Here is a 20,610-nt window from a genome sequence, read left to right on the forward strand (position 1 = left end):
ATAAAACATAGAAACCAGAAACAAACAGAAACACAGATCAAGATAAGATGCAAAATGAGAATGCAAATGAACTCCTATATCTGATGATACTGTTATCATCTCAGTGAAACGTCAGCTGCAGCTACAGACTGAGCCTCTGCTGGAATACAGAATAGATGATACCATGAAAGAATTTGATAAGATAACAACCAGTATGCTGAGAATGAGTCATCTAACCTCTGATTAATTTGCATGTTAAAGGAATAGTTTGACATTTTGGTAAATATGCTTATTTACTTTCTTGTCTCATATAGAGACATGAGAATGTCGAACTATAAAAAACACAAAATTTGGTTGCAATAACTGTCGATTTCTGCTCAGAGTCAACAAAAAAACACAATTTTATGTTGCACAAATGTTTATGAAACATCAAGAGACTGCTGCAGGTCAGCACTGTCTATGCACTGTATATTCATGTCTCTACTCTAACTGAGACCACCAGATGATTAGAAATCAACGGTTAGATGATTGTCTCATAATAACAAAAACATCTGACAAAGCCAAAGCTGCTGATGAAGAAGGATTTGATGCAGAGGAGACCTATATGAAACAATAGAGAGAGTAAAGGCAGTGATGTGTTTTGATAGTGAGGTCAGGGGGAGGGGTGGGAGCTGCATGGGTATTTGGGTCAACCGTGGACCAGTGGATGGAGCAACACTTTTGACAATGAAGGACGGAGATGAAATGAGAGATGGGAAGTGAAGGAAAAATCCAAAATCCAATTAATTGAGAGGAATTTCCTCAGCGGTCGAACCCAACGGCTTCAGGCAAAACAAACGCCTGAGCCGGATGCAGCGTGGAGCATGGCATGGGTGGGTGTTTATCATGCTTGGTTAATCCATTAGCTACATGCCGAGAGGGGGCTTTTGTTCAGAGGAGCCCTTTGCTTGGCTCGCAGAAAGGCAGATCGTAGAGTAGGAAAACAGCCACTGTCTAGCTCCTTCCACTTATTTTTAATCTAAGTCCAACAAGTAGAGATGAAACTAAGACAGAAAAACATCAATCTGACTGTATTTCTAATTCAGAGAACACTATATAGTGATGGATTTATTGTAGCCAGACAAACAATACCTACCCACACATACACACAAACACACTCCAAGGTTTAGTCACCATCACACTGATTCATTCTTCACTCTTCTTCTCCTCTTTCATCAGTACATCCTGCAGTCTCAGTCAAAAAAATCCACATCCTCACCAACAAGCAGACTAAAAGAGCATCTCTGGGAATCCCCATCCCTCTAAAGCAAGTGCACCAAGGCACCAAAACGCACCAGAACTGGCGGCACGGCGAGCCGGTAGCATCAACACGTCAAGAGAGCCAAACCCCAAAACAAAGACCAGAACACAGCCCCCCGCCACAGCAACAAAAGCTTACCCCCAGTCCTCCATTAACAGCGGCTAAGGCTACAGCTAGGAGAAAAGAGACACGTGGGCTCCTCCAGCAGTCAGCCCCTCTCCTCCTCCTCCTCGCCTCCTCTTCTCCCCCTCCTGTTCGCTTATCTTTGCCCTGCTCTGACTGACTGACTGACTGACTGACTGGCTGGCTGGGCGATGGAGCATCAGCGTGCAGAGCAGGAGAAGAGGAGCACTAATCTGTGATCTGAGATCTTCCTGCCAGGGTGCACTGTGCAGTGTGTGTATGTGTGTGTGTTTCTCAATGAGTGAAGGATAATCCTATGGTGTTTTGCTTGAATGGTTCAGACAGAGCAGAGAGGAGGGAGAGAGAGAGAGAAGGGGGGGATGGAGTAGGTGGGCTGCTGCTGTTTGTGAGTACTGTGGATGCTGTAGTGTGGATGTGTGTGAGGTGTTTAATGATCAGCCTTTTGGTAGAACTGGTGACATTTGAATGCCTCTATAAAAGCAGCTCACACTCGGTATTATTACTGTTAGTTATTAGTCGTGGATCATTTTTGAAAGCTAGGAAACAAACTATTTTCCCTCCTACTTAAAATAGCTTCAACAAGAATGAGAAGACTCTGATACTGTGTGATCAAACTAAAGCTGGGTAATTTTGAAAATGCCTTTTACATTTGTAATCAACATGCATTCACACCAGCTTTTTCATTATTGTCTACAAATAAAATGCTGAAGGAATTATTGGTTTTATTCATTATTTTGGCTCTGGTACATCCGGTTAAGAGTGTTACTGATGCCGCCTGTTGAGTTTCAGCTGGTTAAACTTCTGTTATGAGTCCGTCCTTCTCTCTGTGATGACCTATACTGCGTTTAAATACAGCCAAACTTATGATTTAGTTATCATTTAGATATTTTTCTGTTTCTGTTGTCTGACAACTGAATGAACCTAAAATAATGATTTCATCGCTAGTTGTGAAAGAAAATACACTTGAGTATCACGATATTATGTTTTGTGATACTGTATCAAAACTCAGAAACACTGTATATAACTGATTTTGAATTACCAGTAATAATTTACATAAAAAGATCCGTGAGAGACAGTGCTTCAGATTGCACAAAAAGTAGTGCTATGATGTTACAGGGACTGTGTTCAATGCAAATGCAGATTTTACTCAGATTTTGTGAATACGATGATGTGTTCTTTATACTATGACAGTTTTCCTAAAATTAAATTGTAAAATATCGCAATATATCGCCTTGCTTACAGTATATATCGCAATATATTGAATCGTAACCCCTGTATCATGATACGTATCATATCGCCAGATTCTTGCCAATACACAGCCCTGTTCTTCACGGGTCATGATACTGCTGCTGTAGAGAGACGTCTGTGTGATCTGTTACAGTATGTTGGCACTTAAAATGAGAGTGTAAAAGGTGACGTAATGTTGTCTACTGCCACACAGCTCCCAGGCTTACCTCGTTGTTTCACAAAAGTTATATCTAAAGGACAGCTTGAATTTTTAGATTTATACACTCTGGAAACCAACTCTGCGAAAACATTCATTTTCACTCAGTTTGACTTAGTGTGGACATATTCTGAGAGGGATATACACTTTCAGTAGGCTCCAGTAAAACACAGGCAGGCTGAGAGCTAACTAACGGGAGATTACGACAGTATATGAAGGGTGGAGGTGATCCTGAGGTAGATAATATCTATGTAAGCTGTTCCGAATGAGCATGAAGGCCAGAGAGCAGGCCTGTGCTGTTGACATGGCAGCCATAAAATGATTAATAATTAAACAAGTGTCATAAAGTTCAGAGCAAAAGTTAAGCTATATTACAGAGTAAGTCTGTATGTCGGGGTAAACTGCAATAAATGTATAAATATGTTGATCACAAATGTTACAATTAAGTTTAAAGAAAGTAGTTGGTCCTCTTTGACTGATACAACACGTCACATCTGTCACCATGAGGACATCATTTGACCAGCCCTGTCCCTGGCAGCATTGATTTAAAGTCATTATCCAAGACATCCTGTTCGTACAGAAACCAGTGGAACAAGAGAGGGAGACCTCCGTCACAGTCTCGGCTGCAGCTCCATCACCCTGCCAACCAGACTGACATGATGTCACTTGTCTGATGGCCCGACTGTCACGATGAGACAGCGGACCACAGAGAGCAGAGCGGACGACTTTGAGTTGTGAACAGGACAGGTGAGCTGGAGGACAGACAGGCCAAAGTGGCGCCTGGGGAGGTGAGGATGATGACGAACATGGTTTCGATAGACGGATATAAAGAAGACTATAACACAGAGTATAGGGATTCATTAATGAGAATAAAAGTCTACAGCATGCTGGCACCTCTGGGAGGCGGTACTTACGCATAGCAGTGCTTTGAGCTAAATGCTAACATCAGTGTGCTAACATGCTCATAGTGACAATGCGAACATGCTGGTGTAATGTTTACTATGCTCACCATCTTGTCTGTACACTGCAGCTGGCACCAGGTTATTACACTTCATCCCATAGACTGTATATAAAGCCGGACGTCATGACAGCTCCCCAACAGTGAAGCCAAAACATCTCGATCGCCCCCTGGTGGCTGGCTGCAGTATGGACATAAAGCCCGCCCCCCTCCATGTTAGCGTATGGGTCATGGGCCAAACTAAAAAGTCAAAGTACACGTCAAATATATTTTTCTCAAAGATGCTTTTTGTCATTTTAGGTAGTTCTTATCATGCTGATGTATGTTCAAGAGTTCATTTGTCTGATAAGTTTGGTTTTAATTGGTTATTTGATGCTATAAAAAGGGGGTGAGACATCATGATTGACAGCTTTGATTCTCTCTCACTAACAAGCTGCGGCCGTCCATGGCTGCGGGAAACAAACAGCGGGACCTTGATACTGCAGCTCTATCTGGGATATTTTGGCTTCACTTCTGTACAATGGGAGGAAGTGGAGACCCTGGAGATCTATAAATACAGTATATGCTTTATCCCGAGGGGGGCATGAATGTCTGTACCAAATTCCGTGGTAATCCATTCAATAAGTGTTGAGAAATTTCACTGAAAACCCAAAAAATGTCAACGTCATGGGGACACTAGCGGTAAAGTCAGATCACCAACGTCAGTATGATTCATCCTCTGGGTACCATGAATGTCTGTACAAAATTTCATGACAATCCATATCACTAGTTGTAGAGATATTTCAATCTGGACCAAAGTGGTGGAAAAAACGAACAAAACGACAGACTGACATTGTCATCCCTAGAGCCTCGCTGCTAGCATGGCTAATAAATGTACTGGATGAATCCAGAAGCAAAGACAGTGGTGCTGTTTAGATATTCAACGCCTCCTTCCTTCCCATGAAATCATATGCCATGTCCCATGTTGCTGGAATGTATTTATTTCAAAGAATCCATATTTTGTGACGGCTCAAGATTATTTACCATGTCAACTTTACACAGAATATTATAAACTTCACAGCCGTGTTTGTTACGCTCTAATCTATTAAGTCCTCCTTTGACAGTCCCTGCCTACTTACCGTTCTAACAACCTGTTAAAACTAGAAATATGCCACAGCAGAAATCAACACAATATACGCTAATAAAGCTGCACACCCTCTTTCATGTGAGAAACTCCACAGTTTTTTTAAGCTTAACTTTTAATGGAGTCTTGCAGAAAAACAAGCTTTTGCTCACAATCTTAACTTTTTTTGCTTCATGTACTATTTTGTCTCTTCAAGCTCTCAGTGGAAATACAACAGAAACTGGTTCAAAGTCAGTTCTTCATGTTGAATTTCTCAGCAAGAGAAGTAACTGCAAAATAAAAAACAAGCATGTTTAAAGATTTTCAACTAGGTCACTAAGTTTTCGGGAGCAAGCCAAACTGATTATATGTGTCTTCACATTTAAAACTCTGGAGTGAACTCAACCACCAAAAATGTCTGCTATCACAGGAGATAACAGAAACCATTTCTCTCTCTGTATGACACCTGAGGCCTGTACTACGAAGCAGGATTTGGCGTTAGCGAGGTAACTTCAGGGTTAACCATGGGTTTTCCGTCCTACGAAGGTGGATCAATTCTTACCGTGGTAGATCACCAGGGTGACTTATGCTGAACAGCTTACCTGCTCCGGAGCAGGTTATGTTCCAGATAAGAGATCAACTCGTATAAAAGAACCGCCTAGTGACCAATCAAAACTCAGTGCGCGAATCGTATGGTAATATTACAAACATATGAAGAAGTTCAAGTCATAATCCAGGCTAAAAACAACACAGATTAAACTGACAAATGCAGGAAGGACAGCTGGCTGTATGCTGTGGGTGCTTACCGCTTTGAATAATATTTTCATACTTATTTTTTAACTTCCCTTTTGAGTCCGTTCCACACCGCCTGAGTTGGGGGACGCAGCTGAAAGAAGTTTCAAATAGTCAGACACGCCACAGTGTTATTGCTGGGCATGATTAGGTGTAATCCAGTCATCCGTTATACATTTAAAAGCTATTTATATCTAGACGAGTATATCTTACTTTTGAGTGTTCCGTTAAATTAATGACTCTGTTGATTTACGCATTCACACATCAGGAGTTTTTTCTTTTGACAGCTGTCCTTCCTGCATTTAGCAGCTTCAACTGTGTTACTTTTAGCCTGGATTATGTGTTTAATTTCTTCGTATTTGTCTGATATAGTTTACTCTTTGTAACATGTGCCGCTCTGCCTGTCTGCAAATCTGTGGACTTGTCCATGTCTGTGATTGGTCAGATGCTGCAAACACCTCCCTGTTCATGTGAACGCGCGTAGGACTGCTAAGTGTGATCTCGTTTGTTAGGGTTAGCGAAGCCAGATAATGAGAAGATACCCTGGGTATGTTGAACTCGCTTCGTAGTACAGGCCTCGGACCAACAAATACACAATACAGGCTGTTCTTAAACACCGTCCGTAGCTGCCTACGAAAAGTAATGCACTGTAATTCATATATATCCCATGAAATCAATTCATATAATCCACGTAATCGTGAACCAGGAAGTATTGAGTGCGAAAAGCGCCGTGTAGGGAGGAGGTCGGGGTGGATGGGTGGGTTAAAAAACACCAGGAGATCGGTGTTCATATGCCGTGTGAAACCAGAAGTCAACATTGATATATTTGTCACGTAACTTCTGTGCTTAAATTACGCCACTTCTGGAGTCCTTTTAACCCACTTTTAACAAAGTAGTTTTGTTGCCTAAACCTAACCAAGTTGTTTCCTGTGAAGACGGACGTTTATTTTGAAAAGACTGTATGCATGTAACGAGCTGAAACTGACACGTGTTGCTGGACATTCGTAGGAAAAAGCACAAAAGATGAGGAATACGAACTGTTTGAGGATACACAGACAGGCAGACATACAGTATACTAAGACTAAGTTTGAATTAAAAACAACCTCAAAATAACAACAAGTGAAACAACAGTGCACTCCGCTTCAGTTCCTCCATCATTCTGAATGTGAGATAAAAGACGACAAGAACAAAAAAACATAACAAAGGCTGCTGATATTTTCCAAAACAGTTGATAAAAATGAGATTGACACTTCAAGGATAAGCAACAAATAAATTACCTCTAATTATGCGCCTTGACAGTCACACTGTATCTTTTTGTAGCTGTTTGAAAAGTTGATTGAACAAAGATCCATTAATGATTTCCATTATCTATAAAGCTTCATTATACTCTCACACATACCTATAAACAGACACACACACATCCACTGTATCTCTCACTGGAGCCGCCCTTCTGCCCTCTGAGCACAAACACCTCCTGTACGATGGGATGTTGGCCACATTATTCAAATACAGCACTTTTTTTCCCCCTCGGGGCAAACTGCGTTGCTGCCTTCCTCATCACATTCAAGACCTATAAATAGAACCCCATTCATCAATAATTCACACTGCTGTAAACAGATAAAGGAGATGACCAGCATGACTCATGTGAAGAAACTCTTTAAGGTTTGATGTAATCTCAAGTCACTGTTAAGACAATTACATTATAGAACACAGAGATCGATACAACAAGCCTGAACAAGAACTTTGTGTTTAATGTGTTTTGCACCTTGAGGACAGTTTGGAGTGTCAAAAAACTAAATGTCACAGCTAATCCCAACAGCACAAAACACATCTGCAAACTAAAGCCCAGATCAATGTGTGACTTCATCTGAAATGCAATGTTATTGAGCAAAAAAACCCCACTCTTCTCTAGTTTAATATCACCACTGACAGTCCCTGATAAACAACTCCAACAAACAACTCCCTGCAAAACATCCCGGCTTCTTCTCAGCTGACGTCTCTGCTGCAAACATGGGTGTTGCAGGTAAATCAAATGTGAATGAACAAAGAGAATCTGTACGGCTCTCGCCTCCCTCAACAGCTGTTATTTTTATTGAGGAAGCCTCGATAAAAGGCATTTAACCCGCCGCTGCTCTTGTTGTGTTGCTTAAAGGGATGGTTTGAGTGTTTTGAAGTGGGGTTGTATGAGGTGATCATCCATAGTCAGTGTATTAACTACAGTAGATGACGGTCGGCACGCCCCCAGTTTGGAGAAACAGACAAGAGTTACTGCAAGGAACCAAACGGAACGTATTTTAGCTACCTAAAAGAAAGGCCCACTAAAAAAGTCAATATCAGTTTAAGTGTATGCCATATTTAGAATATTTTCACCGCTTTACCCTGCCAGCCCTTTCCACACTGGCTGATCTGCAACGACTCCTGGTTGAGGAATGGAAGGCCATCCCACAGCAACGTGTGACCAGGTTGGTGACCAGCATGAGGAGGAGGTGCCGGGCCGTTGTGGCTGCGTATGGATCTTCCACCACTACTGAGGCTCCTGATGGTGTATTAAATGAATAAAGTGTAAAATAGCCAATATGTCTTGTTTGTTCCTTGTTACTGATAGAGAGTTCAATCATCCAATCCATCAAACAACTCAAAACAAGAGTCAATACCAACAGGAGAATACACTGTTTACCATTGGCAGAGCATTTTGGCAAATTTTTCTTTGGCGCTACCCAGATAATCAGCTGTGCTGCTCATCCCACAAATGCATGATCCTTACAAGTTGGACATCATTGTGAAGGTAAATAAACAGGCTTTCCAACGATGTAAATTACAATGACGATTGTAACAACAGTGAAATAATCCACCAAACATAAGTTTCCGAACTTTTTTTTCCCAGTTTATGTTTTATTACCGGCCCAGTCCACAGTAGCACATTGCTTTGCTCCAGTGCGGGTATTCCTGTTTGCTTCTCCAAACTTGCTGACCGTCATCTACTGTAGGTAATACACTGACTATGGATAAGTACTTCATACAACCCCACTTCAAAACACCAGAACTATCTCTTTAAATATCCAGCAGTAGAGGCTGTAGGAATAGAAAAGTAAGCTCAGAAGATCAAACACATGCACAAAAAAAGGTGTTGATGCATCATCAAAACAAATAAAAAATGCAAGAAGAAAATGCGTGTAAAGTGCTTGTAGAACCATTTCGGGCAGCCAACAACGATTTGTTGCAGCCAGACAGCAGAATAACTGAAACTCATTCCTGTTTCTCTACAATATTCATGTATCATCAATAATACAGACGTTCTGGACACAAGCAGACTTAAATACCTGCACAAGGGTCCTATTTTTAGCTACTAGCAGAACACACTCATACCTCTGACCGAACTGTCAGCGGTCAAGTTGCATTATGGGTAATGCAGGCGGCGGATTTTGACGAGGAAGAAGAATGCATGGAACGGGAAAAAAACAATATCTTCTGCATAGATTTTGATCCTTTTTGTGTCTGACTTATAAGAGCGCAATGCTTTATCGCCCTTTTAAAGTCCCTACCTTCAATTAGATAAGGCAAGGAACAACGTCAGCATGTCCTTAATATAAGATGACCTGTTTAAGATAGCACCCACAAAAACCCTCATTCATTCGAGTCAGGATTTATCATGTTATATGACAGCAAAAACTACTGGAAAAAGCTCACAACTACAAATTCAGCTACAACTAAAAGTATACTTTTATAAGATCTAAAAGTAGACATTGAGATGCGTCATTACAGATCAGAGCAGTTTACTGAACCTGGTCTCTCCTCTCTGCGGCAGCTCTGTCCTCGACAGCGTCACTCCAAGTCACTTCTGACAGTCTTCGGGAGAAACTTAGAACAAAGAACGTCACTGCTGAACTGCAACCATGACACATCCTGCGGTCTAGCACGCCTTTTACACACACACACACACACACACACACACACACACTGAACTTTGACATATCCCTGAGAAGACACATTAAACCATCAATAATTAGCCAGCTGTGAGGGAGGGTGGAGACTCCAGGGCTCTCCCTTGTCACACACATTCCTTAGACAGGTGCCATGTTGTCAAGCAAAGGACACTCAGAGACAGACTGATGAAGAGAGAAGGACGAAAGGGACAGAAAGTTACTCATCGCAAAGATAAAGAAGGCAGACAGAGGAGGAGAGAGAGGAGACGGTCACACGGGCGGTTAGATAAAAGCCTGTTCTGTGGAGGACAGACAGGGATGAGTCAACATCGGGGTATCAGGTCAGCCGCGCTGCAGCCACTCAATCAATACAGATTTGCTGATGTACAGCGAATGCGGGATGAATATTCTGAGGCGTAAACGTGTACAAAGGAATAAAAGAATACTGTCAAAATGAACAGAAAATTATCCTGGAGGACACAGTTTGAGAGCACAATGAATGCATCAACACAGTTCAAATCCACAAAGCTCTTTTGTTATGTATTGTGACGCTGTGAATAAAACAAATCAGAGCAAGCAGGTGTGTATGAGTCGTCCTCTGATAATAGACAGGTAGGTACAACATCAGCCAGACACAGAGCAGTGGATAACAACTTGCAGGGTTGTCGCTTGAAATCCTTTAAGTCATGAGAGACTCAAATAAAGCCAGTTGTCTATCCACACAGACAGACGCTCGTCTCCCCATTATGTGCCATCTGTGGATCGTCTAATCATGTTTCTCCCCGCGGGGCTCACTCCATTTGACCCCGGTGTTCTATCCCATTATTGTAGGAAGTAATATACGACCGCCACTCAGGCAAAAGAAGAACTGAAAGGGCTGCAGGTCTGATCTTATATAGAAAACACAGTCTTATAATGGAGGCTGTTCTCCTACTGTGATTTGACGACATTTCAGTTATTCAATTTGTGAATATTTGCTGTTTGTTCTCTGGAAATCAACACAACTAACTAGAGTCTGACTAAAATAACAGTTTTAGAACATTATCTCTATTATTGTGATAATAACTAGATATAACATTTTATGAGTGAGCTTTAGAGGTGCTGGCAGGCTGATTTGTTTGACCTTTGGTCAGAACCAGGCTAGCTGTTTCACCCTGCTTTCAGCTTTTATGCTAAGCTAAGCTTAGCTAAGCACACCATCTCCTGGCTCAAGCTCCTTATTTAACGGAGAGATAGGAGAGTGGTATCTACTTTCTCATCTCACTTTCTGTAAGAATAGAGCATATGATGACATAAAATGTCGAACTATTCCGTTAAATATGCAGAGTCTGAACATACTGGACTGCTGTGGTGCCCTTGAGCAAGGCAAAACGTCCCTTTATAAACAAAGATTAAACTATAATTACCGCCTGGCAGTTGTATGCCACCGCCAATTGCAGTTGCAGTTTACATCTATGTCTGTCCAACATGTCATCACTTCATCATTTATCCTATTTGACATTTGTGTGACATTGCCGTAATCAGGATATATGAATTCTTGAGCTATGGCAAAAAATGTAATTTGTGAGGTCACAGTGAACTTTGACCTTTGACCAACAAATTCTTATCAGTTCATCCTTGAGTCCAAGTTGACGTTTGTGCCAAATTTAAAAAATTTGCTCAAGGCGATCCTGAGATATCGCGTTCAGGAGAACGGACTGGACGGATGTACGGACTGACGGACGGACGGACGAACAAACCAAAAAATATAATGCCGGCACGGAGGCCTAAAAACATGTTTCACAATCTGACTGAGTGTTAAACACAGTTTGTTAGAGAGGTTTGATACCTAACACTAGCTGCTCAAGCTGCAGAGCTCCAGTCACATCATATGACATCCCACAAATATTATATTGATTTCAATAAATTCAATGAAAATCAATTAAACTCGGTGGAGGTAAGGGAATTCAATTAATTCAAATCAAAAGAAAAATGTAATGATTTTAAACATTGGAATTACAGATGTTTAAAGGAACACTTTTCCATTGGCTTAAAGACTGAGACTGAAAGTTCCCTCTTGACCTTGGAAACATAAACCTACTGATGTCATTTTAGTTTCACTTCACATTTACAATAAACTGTAGAGTGAGGGAGTTAAACCCAGACACAGACTGAGGCCTACTGGTCGTCTCCTGTAGATTAAAGAGACAAAAAACATGCCTGCAAAATTTGTCTTCGCGTGTACAGTAAGGTCGTGGAGCACCATTTAATATTCAGTGTAGAGCCAATTTCTCACACTCCAGGGTTAAAAGAATTCAATCAATACTCCAGAGCAAATGGGAGGACCTCTGTGCTCTCCATCCCAGTTTCTTTGTAATCAATAACCTTTTATTTTTTCCCCTGCCCACTAGTGCAGAGAGTCAGTGTGGAGGGAGTTTATTGGAGCCCCTGATTCAGCTGCTGGAGTCAAAGTCTGCACACACTGAAGCTGATAGTGGGCAGGAAAATGGAAGCGACTCATTCAAAGACAGTGCAGCTGCTAAAAGCTATGAGAGCTACACACACACACACACACACACACACACAAAGCCTCTGTTGTTGTTGTCATGAATGAGAAGTCCTCTGGCTGTTAGATCCACTGCGAGGAAACACCATCAGTGATGCAGTCAGTATGGAGGCGGCTGTTAGGCAGCAAAGTGAAAACTGCTTATCCAGGTATAAGGGTTGCTGTTTCTTTGTTGAATAAGAAAGCAACACCTACTGTAGTAGCAAACACACACACACACACACACAAATACACACAAACTGAAAAAAAACGTGCTGAAACGATTAGTCAATTAATTGATTAGTTTAGCACAAATGACACAAAAATGCCAAATATTCTCTGTTTCAAGCTTCTCAGATGTGATTATTTTCTGCTGTTCTGTCATATATGATAGTAAATAGAATATATTTGGAGCAACTGTCAGTGAAAGCAAAGTATCTGAAAATGTTCATTTGGGCTCGGGAAAATTTAAATAGTAGTTAAAATAGACAATTTTCCCTATTTTCTGACATTGTATAGAGAAAACGATTAATCGATCAATCAAGAGCCTCAAGTTAAGTTTGAGAATTCACTCTTGGCCTTGGAAACAGATATTGACAGAATAATTTAATTTCCATTTTTAGCTGTTCTGGAGCTTTTGATCATATAACAGGATCTTCATCAGCAGACGGAGTTTCCCCTTGTCATGAATACATTTGAAACTAAAGTCTTATTCCATCAACAAGAGGGGAAAAGAGGTGTTCATGAAAGATGTAAATTGGAACATCTACAATTTCTTTAAAACTGGGCAAACTCCATCTTCTGATGAAGATCATGTGTTGGGATTGAAAGCTCCACAACAGTTAATAATATATGTGCCTTGGTGTGAGATTGTTTTCACAAGTTTTATAATTGATTGAAGTAATTTTTCAAGCAAAAATGCAAATCATTTGCTGCTTCTTTGCCTTCCTGACTGATTTGCTGGATCAGCTTTAGGTAAAAACTGGGAACTTTTTTAGAACTTTGAAAACTTCTAACCTAAACAGATACCCGTCCAGAAAAATGCTATGTGTGTATTATTCATATGCAGGAAATTTGTTGAGATGAAATTATTAATGGATAGGTCAATTCACGATAAAAAACAAATTTAAGAAAAAACTATTTACAAACAACCTCCATTATTAAAGGCCATTGTGCTTTATAAAATTGTAACTGGCATGTTTCAATATGATCTGACATGTCAGAGACCAAATGGCTATATTAATAATCTATTAATCAAGAGAACATTCTGCATATTAATCGACAATGAAAATAATGGTTAGCTGCAGCCCTACCTCAGTCGCTCCCACTGCTGCACGCACACCACACCAACGCCATCTTTAACAAACCCAGTCGCCATGGCAACACCTAGCCCTCTTCCTTCCTCCCCCTTTGGCTCTAAAGCACTTCACTGACACTATACATCTGACACGCTCGAGCCTCAGAGGAGCAAAGCAAACCTGCAGCCAACAACCTCTAATAGCCTCTTCTTGTTCCTCTTTAGCTGTGAGATGGCTTTTGTAATGTACCATCTACAGCCGAGGAGACACAAGTGATTTATTACGCTCGGGAAAGTGGAAGCATGCTCGTCACATGATGCAGATTCACAACAACTTATCCCATGACACTTCCTCAATGAAAAGGTCCCCAGTAATCATACAAGGCTGGCTTACATGAAACTAGTCTAAAATGTTGTTTGAGCAGGCGTACAGCCATGCAACACTGACCCCAGCCTTTGTATCTTGTGACCCCTGAAAAATGAAAATTAGCAAATACTCACAATTAGGAACCTGAAACTAGATAATTGTTTATATGTTTTACTTGAAAAATGACTTCAAACGATCAATAGATTCATTTTCTGTCCATCCATCCATCCTTTTCAGGTACAAAGTTTTTTTTAAGTGAATATACTGTATAAATATTGGGACTGACCTTAACCTATTCTGTCTATGTGTTCATAAATGTATCATCAGCCAGGGACCAGGATGCACTTCTGGATCACAGAACAGCATGGCTGGACTGTGTTGGCGTGAAGCAGTTTGCTGCTTTGATTATGCTGATTTCAGCACCTATAGGCACCGTGCAGCAGAGTCAGACAGTATAGACACAACGGGGAATTTATAATCAGTGTCTGGGAAGATGCCTCCAAAACACCTCATACATAACACAGTTCCCATGGAGTTAAAAATAGTAGATTTGGCTTTTATGACTGATTTGCGAAATCAGCATTGGGTGAAAAAACTGGGAACTTTTTTGGGACTATAAATGCTATGTGTGTATTCAGCCCATTCTCATTCCCACGGCATCAAATACAGACGCTTTGTCACAGCTGTCGGCGTTAGATATGCACCGGGCTTTCCATTAACTACAATGTAAACTCATCGGATCAATACGTTTTTTTTTTAAGGAAAAATGCCTGGAATATTTGATGATTTGCTTAAGCTGTGTCCAAAATCAATCCTTTGTTCACCCATTCACTACTCCCTGATACTCAGCGGTTTACTCTTCAGTGATCAATAAACTGAGATTTCAGATACTTAGCGACCATCATTATTTTCTTAGGTTCAGAGTCACACAACAGTAGATTTTGCAACTATAAAATGCAACTCACTGTGCGAGAAAGTAGTGTACATGCCATGGATGCTATACTTTCCTATATATATATATATATACTATATGGTGCATACATTTCACACTCAGAATTTGGACTCAAATAAAATGGTAAAGGTAAATGTAGGGCACTATATAGTAAATAGAGATTGTGAGGACATCAAATTGCATTCTGGGAAATTGTATTTAAAAATTTAATTTAAATAATTTTCTGATATTTTATAGACAGAATAATTAATGGATTAATCAAGAAAATAATCAGCAGATTAATCAATAATACAAATAATTGTTAGTTGCAGTCCTAGAAATTTGAAATCCAAAAATGTTATAAAATACCATAAAGACACAGGAAAGGCCACTGTATGTGTGTTTTTAAATGTGTTTCAAATGTTTGTTTGATGCTGCACTCTGTCAAAGGAACATTTCTGTTACTTTGTGACAAATAAAGTTGATCTATCTATCAATCTATGTATAGATAAAAGTATGTTTAAATCATATACTGTATGCAATAGCATCATACACATATACAGCAAAATGTCTGTTAATTCATAGAATCAGGTTCATTCTGGCTTTTCATTTTCCATCACAGCACTGCCTGCCGTCTTTCATAAAACACAAAACAATGAATGACATTTATTCTGTGCCATGGCGGGGCACATTTCTTCTTATGCAACTGTTATTTCAAGTTGCTCTGCAACTCCACAGTTCAGCAGTTGCACACCACAGTGTGCCCTGGTATGTAATGACAGCCCTTCAAAACCCCCCGGCCTTTAAGGAAATGCGGCCGGCCTTTCTCCCATGATCCCCTGTGAGGATCCTATCTCAGGCTCCAATTACCTTACAGTTCAGGCCAAAGCCTGCTCTCTCGCCATCCACCCTCTGAACACGGAGGAAGATTTAAGAGGATCCTTTCCATTTAGTGGTGTAAATTATCGACTTGAGTGTTCGTCCATAGATGTTAGATACAGTAGCTTTGAAAAGTTGCTCAAAATCTGCTCATTCAGATAATTTCAGGAGAGCAGTACGTAACTTTGAAACACTTTGAACCTATTGGGTTGTGGTAATTCTCAGAGGAACTGAGATACAATTAAAATTTTAATTGCATTGATCCAAAACCCAGGCATAGATGGAAAGGCTTAGGATGTCTGAAGCCGTATTCTTGGTTACAAAGGCAAAAGGGACTAATAGAAAAGAATAAGTCTAATTGCTTTCAATCAACTAACGTCAGCCGGGGCTCGTGAGCACCAGATGTGACGTTCCGAGCTTGTAAGAGCAAATGGAAATTGGAAGCAAACAGTGACGTCTATGCCCACTGGGAATAACATAGTAAAACCTATAGTTATTTATACAGAAAAAGAATAGAAAGACTTAGGTTTTAGTCTAATTAATTACATTAGAAATGACGACTCGTCTGTCGTTGCTCCTAGCAACGCACCACAAATCAAATGAGTGACCCTCATTTGTCACATGAGTTAATCCAATTAGGCACTCACTCAAATAAAACCACTTTAACATGTGTGACACACACAAATCCACTCATGCCTCTCTCTCTCTCTAAATGACCCTCAGCTGTGATAGCTCCATGAAATTCAACACTGAATTTGTAGGTACAATACATGATTCATACGATTAATTCTACTTGATAAGAAAAACAAGACATTATATTCTTTGTGTAGTTCATGAAAGGTTCATAAAAACGATTCACTCTCTCATTCCCTGTAGCCAAACAATCCTCTCTTAAAGCATATCTGTGTTTGTTTTGGCTCTGTAGTTGCAGGTTGATGGGTTTGATGACCAGAAATGAGATGAGATAATTTCCTCATAAAAAACTAGGAGACAGAAGATTTCTACTCAGCTTGTTGACAGGAAAAACACTGAGTGGGAATAACCATTATTTTCATAATTTTTCTGAATAACAATTTAATCACAAATTGTCAAATTGAGTGTTTTGTCCAGCTAACAGTGTATACACAATTTACTAGTTAATTACAAAACAGAAAAAGCATTGAATCCTCATCTTTCCAAATCTGGAACCAGCAGTTTTCTTGTCATTTCTGCTTGATAAATGACTTAAACCTTCAGTAGGCGGCATATTTTTGGCATCATTGGGCAAAAATTCCATAATAACCTTTCAGTATATTGTAATTCAAGTGTTCTGAGAGATAACTAGACTTCTGCACCTCCTCACGGTTCTGTTTTCAGGCTTTAAAAAATCTAGCCTGTGACAGAAGACTTTGACCAATCACAGGTCATTTCAGAGAGAGAGCGTTGTGTGCTGTGCTCCGGTCATGTGACCGGTACTTGGCGTTCCTTCACCAGATTTCATAATGGCTGCCGCGTCACAAACTTTCTTATTTTACAGCTAAACCGTACACTACAAGATGATCTGAAAACATTTGAGGAGAGAAATAGGCATTAACGTAACATAATATTGATTCATAATTGATCAGCGCTGCCTAGTTTGACCGTTAGATCAGAGTTTGCGAGTGATTGACAGCCGGTTCTCATAGACGGTAGCTGGACAGCAGACCTCAGATCAGCTCTGACAGCTTGTTTTCCTCCGGTCTGTGAATTCTTGCAGATGCCGTTAAGAGCACCGGAGGACACAGAGGCACATGATTTTTTTCAGATTACCTGTTTCATGTACTACTGTCAGGATATAGCTCCAATCTCGCCTACTTCAGCTTTAAGTGATTAAGCAATTATTTACACTGTCAAGTAATTGATTATTTCAGCACTCGTGGGAATGATATGAAATGTACGTAATCCGGCTGACAGTCTTTCTGTCCAGCACACGATAGGCTGAAACATACCATAGAATCTACGGTATGTTTGCAGCAGAGTAATCTACGGCGTAGTTTAGTCTGCTGCAAATACTGCTCAGTTTATATACACCAAATGCGCCGAAGCTTTGAATACCTTGAATATTTCTCACCGAGGTTTCGAAGCCCAAAAATCAGTATTCGGGACAGTCCTAAATTAAGTGCAGCTCTTCCACCAAGTTGGAAGTCTTCAAAGCAGTGGACACTGTATCCCAAAATGCAACTCAATAGCATCTTTCGTAAGACTTGGCAAATGCCCATTCCTTTCAAAGTCCACATCTCCAATTTGTGACACATTCCCGTTATACATGTGTCGACTCGTCTCCAAGTTAAAGCTGAGACAACCCTGATATTTTTCTAAGACTCAACAGAAAGCTCCTCCAAAGCCACATAAACATCGGACAAATGTTTTCACAGACTGAGCCGTATTAGTAGAGTAAACTGAACTTCATGTGTGAAAACAGTGGAGTGGCCCTTTAAGACACGAGGAAGAACACAATGTTTTTTGAATAAATTGACTTCTGTTTCATGCATACATCACACTTTTGCTTATAGATTGGTATTCAAGTGAACATCTAGAGATTACAGATGCACAGTGTCCAGCAGCCTGTTGTACTGTCCTGTATGCAGCAATCCATCAGGAACCAGAGTTCAGAACCGTGGACAGAGACTGTGCTCACATGGAGGTCATCAGCACCTCACAGCAGCCCTGATCTGATCTAGCACCAGCTGCTCTCCAAATGATAAATCAAAAGAAATGTGCTGATCTGGAGGAAGCACAAGCTCTCTCTCTCCAGAGACCAGCTTTTTTTTACTTCTGACATCCCTCCCTGCCCTCTGCTGCTGCTGCTGGGTCTCTCACTGCATCTCTGCACAGCAACAACCACTACTACATGCTGTTAAATGCATTCTATTATGTCAAACTGTAAACCTGTATATGCATAGATCCTGATTCATTTTAAATGAGTGTCATGAAGCATGGGTAGGCTACAGCCTGGCAGTGCTTCAAGTTACCACACTTCAGCTAAACCTGCAGGTGTTTATGATGCAAACAGAGATGCTATAACAATGACTTTTCTTCTCCAAACAGTAAAATTGTAACGCTATGGACTTTAATGAAGAGCATCACTGGTTCTCACTGGTACCAGATGTAACGGTGCAGCAATATGAACTATAAATTAAGCTACTTTATCCACAACAAACCTCAGCTGGCTGTTGATGACGGATATGTGGTTATGAAATGAACAGAATAACATACCTGATAGGTTTTTTTAATCCAGCTTCTTTGAATGTGTTGTTAAGATGTAATCATTGTCTTCATGAGAGGAGGCTGCCGGTAGGTCGCTGAGAGGAGCCGCCAGATGGGGGATGGTGCGGAAGGGTAGTCAAGGTAACCATAATGTACTATGAAGTTTCCGGGAAGATCTTTCAAAATAAAACGTTTTTATGACGGAACGATAGAAGGAAATACATGCTGAAAATAGCCTACAAAATATATCAGAAGAAGAAGAGGAAATAAAAAAATAAACAAAAAGATAAAAAAAAAAGAAAAAATAAAACAGATAAGAACAAGGAATTAAAAGAAAGAACAAGAAGAAATAATAAAAAAATTAATTAAAAAAAGAAAAGAAAAATAATAGAATAAGAAAAATAAAGAATTAATGAAATTAAATAATAAAATCAACAAATAAAACAGATAACAACAAGGATTGAAAAGAAGAAGAAGAAGAAGAAATGAAAAAATATACAAAAAATAAACAAAATAAGATATTAAAAATAATAGACTAAAAAAATAAAGAATGAATGAAATGAATGAAGAAGAAGAAGAAGAAATAATTAAAAAAATATATTTTCATTTCCGATCATTAAATCCATCAACCTGCCATAAAAAGGCTTAAACAAACACAGCTCTGCTTTAGGGCTCATTGGGATGGAGGAGGAAATCATTACTGAGGACTAAACTGTGAGCAAGTGAATTGTTTTCATCATGAAACACTGGAGGAATATGACTTAATTATTTGTTATCAATTTTGACACAAAATGTATAATTAATTAATTATTACCAGTGGTGGAGGAAGTATTCAGATCATTTACCTAAATAAAAGTAGCAATAACAACAAAAGTAAAAGTAGGTCTACTCCATTTGCAGGCCCTGTGAGTTTTACATTATTATATATCATATTATTAGATTATTACCATATTACTGATACATTAATGTGAGGGTAGCATTTGGAGGAAGAGCAGATTTTGATTACTTGTAATCTATAAGAGTGAATTGTGTTATTTTATCAGATGTTTATATGTATGTAACATTTTAATCTGTAAAGTAACTAATAATGAAAGCTGTGAAATGAATGTAGGTGAGTAAAAAGTGCAATAATTGTAAAAAAGTGCAATAATTGCCTCATATATCATATATATATATATATCTACTGGAGTAGAATTATAAAGTAGCATCGAATGGAAATAGCCTTACTTATGTTAAGTAAAGTAAATGTACCTCAGATGTATTATTTATTATTTATTATTTACTTATGTGCAGTGCTTGAATAAATGAATGATAAATAAACATTTCACCACTAACTATTTCAGATTGTATCTAGTGTTTTGATACCAATGATGATGTAGAACTACATACTACTACTTCTACTACTACTACTACTAATAATAATAATAATAATAATAAAAATAATAATAATAAACTTTATTTATACAGCACTTTTCAAGTGTTTCACATGGTTGAACCAGGATTTAAACATTTCAGGACAGCAATGAGGCAAATAAAATCAGGGAATTAAAAATAATACAGCATAAAATATCAAAAATTATATAAGATACAGCATATAATAATAATAATAATAATAATAATAATAATAATAATAATAATAATAATAATAATGATAAAAAAACAGATAAGACATGTTGGAAATAAAGCTGTATGCTAACTTTAATAAAAAAGACAGGATTTTAGCAATACAGACTCACACTGTATGT

General features: G+C 39.3%; 1 protein-coding gene across 5 annotated transcripts in view; it reads right to left on the bottom strand.

The window, feature by feature from the left end:
* The window catches only part of pacsin1b (protein kinase C and casein kinase substrate in neurons 1b), a 35,510-nt gene extending 16,504 nt beyond the window's left edge, over positions 1 to 19,006 (bottom strand). Inside the window, exon 1 of one of the 5 annotated variants that reach the window (XM_074640146.1) lies at positions 5,490 to 5,711. The gene's annotated coding sequence lies outside the window, so the exon portion shown is untranslated. Of the gene's footprint in view, positions 1 to 1,313; positions 1,575 to 5,489; positions 5,712 to 9,501; positions 9,652 to 18,874 lie in introns of those variants that run through there. The other 4 variants (XM_074640136.1, XM_074640120.1, XM_074640126.1 and 1 more) reach the window with 4 other exon arrangements.
* Positions 19,007 to 20,610: the final 1,604 nt, after the last annotated feature.

Source organism: Sebastes fasciatus, chromosome 1 (assembly GCF_043250625.1).
Source record: "Sebastes fasciatus isolate fSebFas1 chromosome 1, fSebFas1.pri, whole genome shotgun sequence".
Lineage (NCBI taxonomy): Eukaryota > Metazoa > Chordata > Actinopteri > Perciformes > Sebastidae > Sebastes > Sebastes fasciatus.